A 14705-nucleotide genomic window follows, 5' to 3' on the forward strand; every position below is an offset into this window, starting at 1 on the left:
TCCAATAGCTTCTGCATGAAGCATCAGAAACTCATGGTTTCACCTTGCACAATCATTCTTTTTGTTATGCTCTCTGCAGATGGATGCCCTTAAGCCTCCTGCTTTTTGGGTTCCCAAAACACCTCAGTCAGGAAGGATTTTTCTGCACTCAGTTGTTTTATTTAGGCGAGATGATGTAGGTGTACTTAATCTGTCACCATCTTGCCTCTCTCCGTTTTTTTTTTTTCTTGATTGAATTCTTTATGCTGCGGCGGCTTGCTCGTTCGGTAGAGGTGGCGTCTGGCTGCGGAAGAGGGGTCGGTCCAGCTCTGGACGAGGGGTTGGTCCCACTTGGGTCGAGGGGTTGGTCCCACTTGGGACGAGGGGTCGGTCCGGCAGCAGACGAGGGGTCGGTCTCACAAGGGGTTGCGCGGTTCGGCTGACGGGTTCGCCCGGTGAAGCCGGTGATGAAGGGGTCGCCCGGAGAAGCAGGCGACGAACTGGGGACAAGGGAGGCCAGGCCCTTGTAGGGGGCTCTCAGGACTGGAGGGCGCATGGCAGAAGAACTACCACGGAGACAAGGTAAACACGCAAGTCCACTTTATTGAGGGAGAGGCAACAGTTTTATAGGGGCTGGGGAAGGCTGATTGGTCGAAGCCATGCCCTGTTCTGATTGGTTGCTGGCGAAAGGTCAGTGGGTGGTACTGGATGGGGGAGGGGTGGTGTTTAGGGATTGGCTGTTGCTGTTGCTGGGGGAAGTGGCAGGGTTTAGTGATTGGTGGCTGCTGTTGCTGGGGTAGAGGGCAGACTGGAGTTTCCCGCCCAAGCCTGGCTGTTGCTGCTGTCGGGGGAGGGGAAAAGGGCAGACTGGATTTTTCCACCCTGCGCCTGCGCAGGGAGAAGGAAGAAGAAGGGTGCCGCCCCACAGGCATCATGTGGTGCCATCCAGGAGGAGGGGTGGCCACGGAAGCATGGCTGCTGAGAAGGGGAGACCCGAGGGCACTCTGCGCCCATGCCAATCTCCCTTCAGGGGTGGCGGTGATTCCGACCAGCCACCCTATTATGGGGGCAGCGGCTTGGCCTGCCGTGGCTGCTCCCCCGCCAGGCCAGCAAACCACACTTCAGCCCGAGGGGTGACCGCAATATGCAAAGTCTTTGTTAATTTCAGAAGAAAATAAGTTAATATAGGAAGGAAGAGAAGTTGGGAAGAGTGCTGGTGAAGGAAGGGATGGGTCAGTGTGAAAGGACCTTTTGGCAGGAATGCCAAACCCAGCAACTAGACAGGGTGAAGGTCATGTCACTGCTATTTGATAGGATTTGTCACCTTGTTGGTGAATGAATTGCAATTGCTTAAAGAATTTTATCATATCACAGTTTACATAATGATTTCAAGTACTTTTCACAAGTGAATCAATTTTCTCAGTTTATTCAACTATTTTAAAAGCAGAAACCTGGGAATGATATCTACCCTTTCCCCCCACATACCATCTAACTCTGTAGGGCACAGCTTTCTACTGGGATTCCCTCATTTTTGTCTGGAGCCAGAACCCTCAGCCCAGAAGAGAAGTGGCTCTTCTCATTGAAGACCCCCAGCACTTGCCCTCTGAATTTGAGTCATTTTCTGGTTGCATAGCAAACAAGAAATCTGCTTCTCCTTCCTTGGGTCTGACCAAGGCCTCCAGACATTGAGCAGTGGGGCCAGGACTGATGAGACCCCAGTAAGCAGTAGCCATGTTTAAGGGTAAAGAAAACATGTTGAGGTCTGGACCTCAGAAATTCAGGGTCACCCCATTCCTCTCTGCACCCCACCTTGGTCTGCAGGCAACATCTTCAGACTATTACACATAGCTTCAGAGAGAGGGAACCTGCCACATTCCCCACAGACAAAACACCAAAGGTCAGTCCTGAATGTGAAAGAGAGCCCAGTGCTGACCCTGGTTCTCCCTTGCCTCTTCAGGTTTATGGGTCTTGGTCTGTCCCTTTCCTTCACCTGGCCTCAGTGTCCCCATCCCTAAATGAGGGCCTAGGACACATATGTCAATTGTAGAATTGAAATAGAGCCTGAGGGAGCTTTTGTTGATTCACTATCTTTTACCTTATTTATCCTTGAATAAGCCAACATAAGCAAATTATGTCTAGAATTAAATTCATGATCATCTTTGGAAATGGTTATTATGAAAAAGAAACTAATATTTTAATCACAGATATTTTTTGGTTTAAAAATTATTTCAAAGCTGTTTTGACTCTTGACCCCTAACTGAAATCCTAAAATGACTGGGCATAAATAAGACATTAACAGAGTAAGGGATTTATTGTTCTTTTATTATTCTCCCAATTACTGTGAACAATTAAAAGAATCAGGGAGTTATTGTTAAGTAAAAACAGTTCAGGAGAGTGACTGTGGCTTACGTATTGAGTGCCTGTCTCCGACATGGGAGATTCTGGGTTTGGTTCCTGGTGCCTTCTGAAAAACACAACAAAAAAGAAACACCAAGGAAACAAATGAAAAAAAAAAGCCTCAGGGGATAAGTGATGATTTCTCACTTAAAACATCCCAGGTTCAATCTCTGGCCCTGGGACCTCAAAAAAACCCACCACATCACAAAAATTCAAAGCCCCTTACCTGGCAGATCCAGTCACAGAAATTCCTCTATTGTTTTATTTTTCCATAAATAATATAACACCAGTTTGTTATTTCATTTATGTACCAAACTCTCCTAACTGGCTCTCCTGTTCATAGAAATCCTTTATATAAAATACATACCAAGAGGTAAAAGCATCTGTAAGTAGTTAAGATTTCTACTTAGAAATCATCATCAGAGCTAACAGGGATGCCTAGGTTTGCCATGACCCTGGACCACCACGTGGCATTAATCTGCATCTTCTGCCCACAGGATCAGAGCTGTGAAAGGGGGGCTGTGTATCTGTGGGTCTGGGGCCCAGGAGGAACAGGACTCAGAGAAGGTGACCACTCAGGGGATGGCTGGTGGGGAAAGACAGAGAATGAGCAGGATTCTGCTGACCAAAAACAGCATTGTTCCTGAGCTTATGGAGGAATGGGAGGGTTAGGGACTACATAAAAAGGACAGGGAGGGGGAAAGGAGTTGTCTTAAATTGTCATGTTTCCATGCAAAAAAAAATCATGTACAATTGTGTCAAAGCACCTGTAAACAGAGTGATAGAGAGGGTTTATTGCGTACTTTTAAGTTAATATGCATAGACATATCTAAATAGGTAGACATTAATATTGGTGTGAATGTGTCTGTAGGTAAATATAGCCACAGTTAGTTTGGCCTTACTGGCCCCAGGGCCTATAGTCAGTCTTATTTAGGCAACTGCCTGAAGTAGGAAACAGGGTTGTGGTCTGTAGACCAGGACAGAAAGTGGTCATAAGAGACCCAGGTGGGACTTTGCCTTGATTTAGGCATCCCCATGGGAGTTTACTTTAAGAAAGTCAGTTGACATTAAAAAAAGAATCAGGAAGCCATTATATATGGCATTACTTGGCCTAGAATTGTCTCTTAATAAACAAACATCTATCTACTGTTATAGATTAGTGATATTGACCAGACTCAGACTTTGAGTAAAGTTCCAATTGAGAGCTTCATTAGCTGCGCAGTGACTGTCTCATTCTATGCGGAGGAGACAGCAGCCCTGAGTTAAGCGAAGAAGTGTTTTTATAGCCTTTGAGGATGGGGGAGGGGAGTTACTAGCAAGCAAGCAGGCACGGAAGCAGAACACTGTGGTTAGCTGAAGATAGTGTATCTATTTTTTTCTTTTTTAAAAGCCCTTTCTTGTGAGCAGTCCCATGTTATTTTTTGGCCCTTTTCTTGGGGACAGCCCTAAGTTATTTATTGGCACTCTCCTTGGAAACAGCCTACGTTATTTATGTATCTGAAGGCACTTGCAATTCCCATTTCCTAATGTAGTTCTATTCCTATTTTCCCAATGTGGCCTTACCCTTACACTACCAAGAAATGAAAGACCTTCCAAATGGTGTGTTTAACTCTCATGATGATTGTCATCCTGTGCAGCAGCCCTTGGGGATGCATCCCTAGGAGGACGCTTCCCTAGGAATCCCTCCACATTGAAAGCCCTCAGCACAGGGTCAGGGACAAATCATTTATGGGAGGCGCTTAGCAGTGTTGGGAATGCTGATGAGTCATTTCAGATATAGTAGCTTTAAAACTCTCATGACTGGCTTGCCTAGCTGTCACTTTAGCAGAAAATCCTCTTGAGAAAATACCTGTGAAGAAATAAATTTATTTTGAGATCTTTGGGGTGCAGCTAAACTCAAATAATTACACGTGCAATTGTCTTAAAATTAGCCCAATAAACATTTTTTAGCCATTGAGCATTAACTGGCTTTGTATACCCAAGGAAATTAGCCCAACATAGGCTCTCAATTTGTAGGTAGGCAGGGATGTTTATATGGTCCCAAGCTGCCTTGGCACTCCTTGCCCTGCTTCCCCTTCGGGGACTCCTTCCCACCTGTGGCCTTTGGAAGCTTTTCTGTAGGAGTCCATCCTACAAAACAGTCAACACCATGCCCGATGAATAGATTGTCACTGCCATCTGGTGGTTATGTCTTCTGAGTCAATGACAAAATCCTCCATTTAAATTCCCCACAGTTGCACATCCTGCTAATGGGCTTCCTGTGTTCCCTGAGCATGTGAATTGTGGAATTTCCTTTCTGACCCAAAAAGGGCTTCACCTGGTGTTCCACTGCTTTTTCTTTAGCTGCCCCAAGGGCAGAGAGGGAAGCTGTGGAAGGAGAGCAGATACCTGGATCCTGGCCCCAGATTTGGACAGGAGTATGTCCCAACTGGGAAACATGTCATGGGGAGTCAAGAAGGAGGAACAGGTGCCAGAGAGCATCCTCCCTTCACCCAGACTCTTCTCTCCATATTTTATCCCAGCTCCAGCTGTCACGCCCAGGCTCCGATTGTAGCACCGGGGACATCTTGATCAGATATATGTGATGTTATACTGGGCCACCATTTCACATCACCCTCCTCCCCCCAGGTGCTTGGCTTCCTCCATGGAGTCCCCACCCTCTCAGAGCCCTCCCTCTCTTATGCCCATCAACTCTCTGCTGTGTCCTTTTAGGAAATGTCCACAGAAATCTAGAAAGTTCATCTGGGTAGAAGCTAAATGTCTGCCTCCATGCCAGTGATTCTCTAATAGGGCTAGGAAAAGTGAGGAATGGGATTTGCCCCAGACTGGGGAGTGTCCCAGAGGCCCCCCAATTTTTACCCTGCCACCTGGGCAGGAGTAGTTGAAAGAAGCCTGTGGCTATATCCCATACTGCATTTACACTGATGCTTCTAGCTTTCAGAATGTCTGCATTTGAAAGAAGTGTTTGAAATCTGCTATGGGTTTGGGAGCAAAGGTAAGGGATTGTATCTTTTTTTTCTATCTGATTGCACCATCCTCATTTTGATGCTTCATTTTGCATGTGGGGGTGGGGGCTGCACCTCACTGCACAGGTCTGGGATGCCTTTATTTTTTAACAGGAGGTTCCAGGAATTGAACCTGAGTCCTACATATGGTATATGGGAGCTCAATTGCTTGAGACACAGCTGCTTCCTTAGAGATGCATCTTAAATGATCAACCAAGCCTGAAGCCATCTATAGGACATTATTCTCATATAATTAACAGAACTTCATTAATGCCACATTTGGGAACCTGCACTAAATTCCTGTGCCAGGTGATACCCTTCCATCTAAGCTCAGAAGTTTCCTGTGGACTAATAGTGTGACGACTGGTCTCTAAAGTTAAGTTAATTCTTAAGCGGAAATTCAATGGGTGTTTTAGGCAAAGTCCCCAAGGTGGTGACCCATTTGGGGATGAGACCTTATCCTGGGACTGCCCTTCATATATCTCTGCTTTGGGATCTGGCTTTGGCTGAGAAAATCCTGGGGAGGTCTGTGGAAGGAGGTTGGTAGGGGAAGACCATAGGATGGCCAGCCAGTGGCCACTATATGGGGCTGATGCCACCCTTGACCTGAGAACACAGAGACCGCTGATCCCCAGATCTTGGGGAAGGGCAAATGGGAGTCATCCGTGATCTTATGTATGCAATTGTCAGGGTTTCTGTTTATTCCAGGCAAGGTGTTAAAACATCAATAACAATACTATGGGAAGTAAGAGCAATATAAGTGACTACTAGTCACTGCTCTTGGATAAGAATTGTTCCAGTAGTCACAGTTCCTCAAGAGGCAGGGGACTGGGCTTTTTATACAGGAGGAGGAGGCAGGGACCCTTCTGTAAAGGGGTGTGTGGACCCATGTAGAGTGGGTGCCTGGGTTTGATCTGTGACTGATGTGTGACCCTCCCTCCTGCTGATAGCTCACCTGGCCCAAGGCTTGCTGGCAGTAGGAGCCTTGGTTGATCCAGACTGCCTGGTAACATGGGCAGAGGGATTTCCTCACAAAAAAATGTTCCATGACTGTGTCAAGTGGCCTCCCCAAGGCTGGAGATATACTCAGGGTATCTTCTATCACAAGGCTCAAAGAAATTTCTGTCCATAGCATCATCTCCATCTTTTTATGTAAAAACGTGGCCTTATGAATTGTTGGTGGGTATCTTCCTTGTCTATCAGCCAGCTCTGCAGAGAACTGTCTCCCTCCTTTTGCATATAAATAGAGGAGGGCCTCAGAGTCTTTAGTGTTAGGAGTCAATTACCTCTGTCTCTTTTTTTTCTGGGATGAGAGGGGCCACTCACACCCCCAATTACACTTACCAGCTGCCCTTTCTCCTCATTCCCCTCTTTTTCCACCTGTTGATGATCATTTTTATTTTTTTTAGTTCTTGTGACCAAGAAAACAGCTGCTTAAATATTTGTGTACAAGATTGTATGTGGAAATATTTCCCATTCTCTTGAGTAAATATGTACATGTGGGGCTAAAGGACTATTTGTTAAGTGTATGATTTACTTTAGAAGAAACTGATATTATATTCCAAAGTGGCTGTTTTGTTTTGTTTGGTATTCATATGAGTAAAACATATGAGTTCCTGTTATTCTGCATTCATGCCACTATTTGATATTCTCATTTTTTTCAAACTAGTGGTAGTGGTATCTCATGAGGTTCTAATTTGCATTTCTCTCATGGCTATTATGTAGAGCTTTTTTTCATATATTATTTCCCACCTATGTATTTTTTTAAAAAGGTACTATTAGGATCACTTAGCTATTTCTAAAATTAGAATGTTTGTATTCTTATGGTTGAGGTTTTTTTTTAGTGGTCAAAAAGAAGCTTCCTTCCTTCATTTTTCTCCCCATTGAAAGTAACTGTGACATTCAGAACATAGCCTGCTGCAAACACACAATGAGACATTTAATCATGAGCTGTACTAGGTTAGACATGCTTATGATTAACCAGGAAAATAGATTCATGAGTTATGATTCATTGTTAATTCTCCATCAATGCTAGAAACAGGAGAATATATATGGTTTAGTTTTAAATATTCTTTGTATATGTCTTTAAGGAAGAAATACCAATGGCCAAAAAGCACATGAAAACATCCACAGTTCTGTGGTAACTGCTCTGGTCAAGGGCAGTCTGGGGCACCTCCCTGAAAAAAGACCCTCTTGTGAGTCCTGGGCTTATACTGACCTACTTAGGCTAAGAGGCACCGTGTGTTCCCATGAGGGACAGAGCTGGAGATGGATGAAACAAAAGGCTGAGTGAGTGTTGTGCAGTGTCAACCCACAGAGGAAACATTAGAAGCACACAGAATAGGACGCCATTAATTTGTATGTGGAAAAACTTCCCCGAGCTTTCCACGAAGATGTATGTGGCATAAAGTTCCAGCCAGGAAATCTTAAAATGCTTTGTGAATTAAAATGGATGACTTTTGGCATGGGCTGGCCCCAGGAGGGCACCTTTGACCCCGGATCATCAGTAAAGTACATGAGATGTTAACCAGAAAACCAGGGTGCCCTGGCCAGTTCCCCTACATTGATGCCTGGCAGGAAACTGTGAGTCAAAGTCTGCCCTGGTTAAGGAAATGTATGACTAAGGAAGTCAGGATTTGCCTGATAACAAAAGCCCACAGGTGCTGTCTCAGGAACCAGGCCAAACATGTGCCTTGCAAAGGGTCCAGAGAAAGTGAGCCCCAAATCTAGTGCCAACTCATCCATTCTAGAAGGGCCAGATGAAGATGATCTCCCACCACCTTATGTGATTGTTCCTACAGTGCCAGTGCCGAGGAGTGGGGATAAGCCAAGTATCCCAAGCCATGCGTCCTCGCTGCCCCCACAGCCATCTCCACTACCATCCTCCCTGAGCAGCATGACCTCACAACCCTGACAGCTGTCTCCACTGCCATCCTTTCTGAACAGCGTGACCTCACTGCCCCCACACCCACCGTCCTCCCTGAGCAGCACTACCTCACAGCCATTCCTGCAGCTACTTTCTTCAAGCAACAAGAGCCAGCTGCTCCCATAGGTGCTCCTGCAGCTGTTTCCACAGCCGGTTTCTCATCTTCTTTCTCCAAGCAACACAGCACAGTGGCTGCTGCAGTCGCTCCCACAGCCGGTTTCACAGCCAGTTTCTCCAAGCAACATGGCCCAGCCACACCCGCAGCCGCTGCCACAGCTGCTTTCTCCAAACAACACAGCCTCTGTATATCTGCACCTCTGCAATGGCTGTCTCCACCAATCTTGACCCCTGGCAGCATAGTGCCAGTCATCGATCATGAAGGAGTCCTTGAAAGATGACAACTCAGACCACGGGGAGTCCCAGGGACAGGTGGAGCAGGGAGAAGGGCCACCCTACAGCTCCCTCTCTCTGAAGCCTGGGCTCCAATTTATTATGATGCTGATGGCCATACACAAGGAGAAAACTAAATGTTCATTTACAAACCCTTCACTACCACTGACCACTTTATCTGGAAAAGTCACACCCCACCATACTTGGAGAAGCCTCAGGTCATGATGGACCTCTTCCAGTCCATCATTCAGACCCACAAACCCACCTGGGCTGACTGTGAACAGCTCCTCTTGACCTTACTCAATTTCAAGGAGAGAACATGAGTCACAAAAGGAGCTTTCACCTGGCTCAAGGAGCACCCATCTGGGGGAAGGCTGGACAGTGATCAATATGCCCACACTCAGTTCCCAGACCAGGACCCCCAATGGGATCCCAATGACATGACCAGGCTCAACTGATTAGAAACTTTCCATAGGGCCTTAGTTGAAGGGTTCAGAGCTGGGAGCCAAAAGGCAGTAACATGGCAATGACCATCCACCCAAGTCCTACAGACTCTTGAGGGAAGTTGCCTCAGTTCTAACAGGATTGAGTCCTGACATTTATTTCAAACTTTGGGGTGTGATATGATACTACTTTTGTTTATTTTCAATGTATTCTACTTTTCAGCCATGGTAGCTCTTTCCAGTGCACCCTATTTCTCTTTACTATAACCCCATCATTGAGGGGTTTATTTTACACCTATTTAGTTTTTGGTACTACAAAATATTCCAGGTCCTTCTTGTATATTTTGTTCCTAGAAAGAGCAATTTCTCTAAGAAGACATTTATTGGAGAATGGTTTTAAAACCTAGAGCTTGGGCATTATCTCTGCTCATTGTTACTGCAGCCTCAAGGGCCTCTCTGCAGAGAGTGTAAGGAAATATATGTGTATATACTAAGATGTGCACATGCCCATATCTAGAAATATGTGTATATACAATCTTCTGTATATTATTCACTTACACATGAGTTCATACTGATCTGTCTAACTCTAAACCATTATCACATAGAACTTCCTAGCCTCCTCCCTTTGCTTATCTGTAAGCTCTTACTTCATAGTGAGAAAAATATTACTTTAACTGCCATCTATCTATGGATTTCTTGATTCTAGTGGACAATTTCAGGATTGTTAATCCATACATGGTGAAATGGTATTTTATCAACTAGAGTACAGTACTTATACCCAATTTCTTTTGACTTAATTTTACGGGCTCTATATTCATATCCAGTACTAGTCTCCAGCACCTTTGCCTTCAGCCCCTCCTGTCAGGACAAATTCTACATTTTTTATAAAGTTAGATTTGCAACATGTTTTTCTATCTGAGATTCCCTTGACCTTGTAATTGATTTTTAATTAGCATAATTAAGATACATTCTTTGTGTTGACAAGTTAATTGTGTTTTAACAAATGTACAATAACATGTATCTATAATTACAGTAATACAGGGTAAACTCAGTTTTCTAAAAAAGAGAGCTGATGCAGTAAGATGACACAACAAAAAGAGACAGATCTCCAGTGCCATCTGATGAGAATACTAGCGAACATAGAACACACAGTGACTGGACACAGAGAACAGACAATGGGGGAGGGAGGAGAAATAAATAAATAAATATTTTTTAAAAAGATGACTATTATTATTTAAAATTTTAAAAAATATAATGGACTTTATATTAAGAGAGGATTTATTTCTAATTATTTTTAATTTTGTTGCTTTAGATTACAGAAAAGTTATATCAAAAGTATCAGGTGTTAAAAACTGCTTTTTGACCTTGAATAAAAGGGAGAAATGGAATGGACAAATGATTTTCTATGGCTATGAGTCTCCACAAGAGTGTCGGGAGGTGATCAGAAGAGTCGTGCTTATGCATGCCTTGGCAGGGTCCCAGAAACAGCCAAAGTAGATACAACCCCAGGTACTGGTTCTCATGAGGGCTACAGAGACCAACAGGTTCTATGGTCATGGCAGATGGCTCTGGAGTTCAGAGCCATGTCAACTGGCCCTACTTTGGAGTTTGTCTTCCTGAGTGTGATGGAGTTGGACTCAGATGTGACCTTTCTACACAAGCTTCTTCTGTCACTTTTTCTGAACCTGTGGTTGGCACTGGAGTTGTCGTATACTCAGGAGACCTGAATCTCTGGTCTGTCCATGTGACAGCCATGCCCTGAGCCTCAGCGGACTTGCAACTCCTACCCTCTGGTTTATTGGACTTACCCTGGCCAGGTAATAGGGAGGTGAAGTTCAAACACCACACCAGGGAGCCAGGAGTGCCTACAACTGCAAGCAGGAGAATTGCATCTATCATCCATGTGGAATCGAAGTCCCCTCTTGACACAGATTTGGAGTGGTCATAACCATTCCAGGGTCCACAGGATGGAGGAATAGGGTATGGTTTATAATGGACTTAGTGATAATCTACTACGGAACTATTGTGATTAGTAATGGAAGAAATTGTAGCACTGATGTTGTGAAAGTGGTCATGGTAACTACTGAGGGTAAGGAGAGGGAAGAGAAGATATGATGTGGGGGCATTTTCAGGACTTGGAGTTGTCCTGGGTGGTACTGCAAGGACAGATGCTGGACATTGTATGATATGCCATGGCCCACTGGGTGGACTGGGGGAGAGTTTAAACTACCATGTAAACCATTACCCATGTGGTGCAGCAGTGCTCCAAAATGTATTCACCAAATGCAATGAATGTGCAATGATGAAAGAGGTTGTTGATGTGGGAGGAGTGGGGTGAGGGGGTCGGGGATATATTGGGTCCTCTTATATTTTTTTTAATGTAACATTTAAAAAAAATAAAGAAAGAAAAAATTTTTTGAGGGATTCTAATGTAAGCTCTCCATCCCCTATACCACCCCCCTTTTTCAAGGTAGCGGTAACATTTATAATGTTGTATTTGTAAAAGCCATTCATTAAAAAAAATGCACGTTTGAGAAAAATGACTCTCTTTTGGTAAAGACTAACCTACTTATAGCAATAATCTAAAAAATAAAAGCATCATTGTGACATTTATCACCACTTCACAAATCTAACAAATACCGAAAGAGGCAACTGCCATTGTTATAACCATTTTAAAACCAAAAACTTAAGCGCAAATCAGAATTAAGGGAAAATACAGAATTTTCACATTTGCATGTATTTTTAGCTGAACTTTCAAAAATTCCACATATAATAAAGCCACAACTTTGAATCTAAACATTTAAGACTTGTGACAAAATTCCTCTATAGAAGCAAGGAAAAGAGAGTGGAAATTTAACAGCAGTATATTTCTAGGATAAAATTCAATCAATTATTTCCTTTATCATAGAACAAAAGTCAGTGAGTCAACATTTTAATGACACTAATCAAGTTATTTACTATTCAAGAATTTGCATTTCAATTTGTACCTTTAATAGGTATCCACCCATATACTTAGATTAAATTAAATTTGGCCATCAAAAACACTTCCCTCAGAATTCTAATCTTAAGTATAAACTATACCTTTTCAAAGCATAGTCAAAAACTGTACAGTAATGCTGCCATTTAGATTTATATGCTTTATCTTTAAGTCTTATCTTACAAACAACAGTTTTGCCCTGTTTCTCTAGAATAAATATCCCTATGTCTAAACCTTTAAATGATAATAAAAAAGACAGATTCAAATAATTCATGCTATGCATTTTCCTTCATCGGGGTTTAATAAAAACAGAACCATCTGATGGTGGAGCACCACCTTCCTTCCCAGTTAGTCTCTACCATCCCAGAAGCAAATGAGAGTTCCTTATTATTTTTTGGAAAAAATAAAATATATTTTATAAATATATAAAACCCAACACATTTTTATTATGTGTGATTTCACATTAATTTAGCTCATTGTTACCATCTGCCTTTGTTTATAAGAATAGCATTTCATTGTGTTTATACTTGTGAATTTTATTTGCATCAGGCAGCATGGTTTATCAATCTTTGCTATTTCTTTGGCATAAACCTGCGATGCTCAGGACAGCTTTGGTCACCTTTTCTTAGGACTTCTTATTAATGTGTTGTTCTGTTGTCAGTCTTTCTGACAATCTATTCTTCTGAATACAAGATTTAGCACCCCATGTAATAGTCCTTCAGATGAATAGCTGCATTTCCACTTGTTTTTGGAGTTCTTGTGATTTCTTGGTTTCAGGAAGTTCACAATTTAGGCAGAGCATATTCTGATTTCCCTTTCTGAGATTCCTAAATCTTGTAGAATTCAGGGCAGAGCGGTGAATGTGATTTCTCAGCCATAGAAATTCCCAATTTAAATGGACAAGTACTGGCTTAGCTCTGCTAAACTACCCAGTGACCAGTTTTTTCCATGAAAGAACTAGCGTTGGTGCCAGATTGAATGTGTTTGGATGCCAGTGCCTTTCCTTTGAACCACCAGGATGTTTTTTTGTTTCTATTTCTAAAGCAGATCTAGCTACAACTAAAAATTACCAGTCCTGGGAAAACAGTAATTTTATGTCTAAAATGTAACTTTTGCCAATATATTCTGAGGTCTCATTGAGGTAAACAAAACAAGCTTAACTGGAGGGTGACTTCTATTTGTAAAAGTCAAATTTGATATGACTGAGAATAACATATTGCACTGCTAAAGCAATATTCGTTATACTTAAAATATAGCATTTGCCATAGACACTGACACCTAGGGAAATAGAATTGGTAAAACAAAATGGGATTTTATTGTGAAAGTGCAACTTCACATGATTCAAAATATGCAGGCACCTTTAAACCAGAAGTGCCAATGCCTAAAATATCACATTCTAACTATATGTCGAGCTTGCTATATCCCAGCATTGCTCAGATAAATGAACAAAGTCTAGGCAAATCAGGATTTGTGCTTATTATCCCAAACTACTTAAGAAATACTGAGCTTGGCTAACCCAACATTTTTTAGCATTTATTTTTTATTGTATTATTTGAAGATTCACAGATCACAAAAAATGTTACGTTAAAAATTATGAAGTTCCCACGTAACCCACCCCCCACCCCTCCACTCCTCCCACAGAATGTTTACTTGGAAGGGTATATATTCTTAGCTTAGGATTCTGTTCAGATCTTTTGACCGTTTTTTAATTCAGCATTTGCTTTCTTATATTGGGGTGTTAAAGCTTCTTTGTAAATTTGGATGTCAATCATTTAACAGGTGTGTTTTGTTAATTTTTTTTCCAAATCTGTAGATTTTCTCTTCAATCCTTTATCAATGTCCTGCATAGAGCAGAAATTTACATTTGAATAAAATTGTTGGAAGCATAAATATTTATGATTGCTCAATCTTGACAGATTGTCCCTTTCACTAAAATGTAGTATCCTTCTTGGTCTCTCACAATTGTTTCGCATTTAAAGTCTATTTTGTGTGATATTATTATAGCTACTCCTGCCTTTTTTTGGTTATTGTTTGCTTGTATGATTGTTTTCCAGCCATTAACTTTCAACCTCCATGAGTTTTTGGGTCTAAGATGTGTCTCTTATAGACAGCATATAGATGGGTCATATTTCCTTATCCAATGTCTCAGTCTGAATCTTTTGATAGGTGAGTTTAATCCATTGACATTCAGTGTTATTACTTTCAAGGAATTATTTGTGTTAGCCATATTTTGATTGCAGTTGTGTTTGTCATATTTTGTTTGCTTTTTTTCCTTATCTTTTTGTCTTTTTTTGTTGCTCCTACACTCTCCTCCAACTCTTGCTGTCCTTTTTTCCCTTTCTTCCTGCAGAACTCCCTTTAGAATTTCTTGAAGGGGAGGTTTCTTGTTGGCATACTCTTTCAGTTTCTGTTTATCTGTGAATGTTTTGGGCTCTCCATCATTTTTGAATGCTAGTCTAGCTGGATAGAGTATTCTTGGTTGGAGAATTTTTTCCTTTAGTACCTTGACTATATGATACCACTGCCTTCTTGCCTCCATCGTTTCAGATGAGAAATCAGCACTTAATCATATGGAGCTTCCCTTGTAT

The 14705-nt window shown here is 42.3% G+C and overlaps 1 pseudogene; it reads left to right on the plus strand.

The window, feature by feature from the left end:
* The first annotated feature begins 8682 nt into the window (after positions 1-8682).
* Positions 8683-14705, plus strand: part of LOC139438501 (olfactory receptor 1571-like) — a 167434-nt pseudogene continuing 161411 nt past the window's right edge.

The sequence above is a fragment of the Dasypus novemcinctus genome, unplaced genomic scaffold (assembly GCF_030445035.2).
Source record: "Dasypus novemcinctus isolate mDasNov1 unplaced genomic scaffold, mDasNov1.1.hap2 scaffold_108, whole genome shotgun sequence".
Lineage (NCBI taxonomy): Eukaryota > Metazoa > Chordata > Mammalia > Cingulata > Dasypodidae > Dasypus > Dasypus novemcinctus.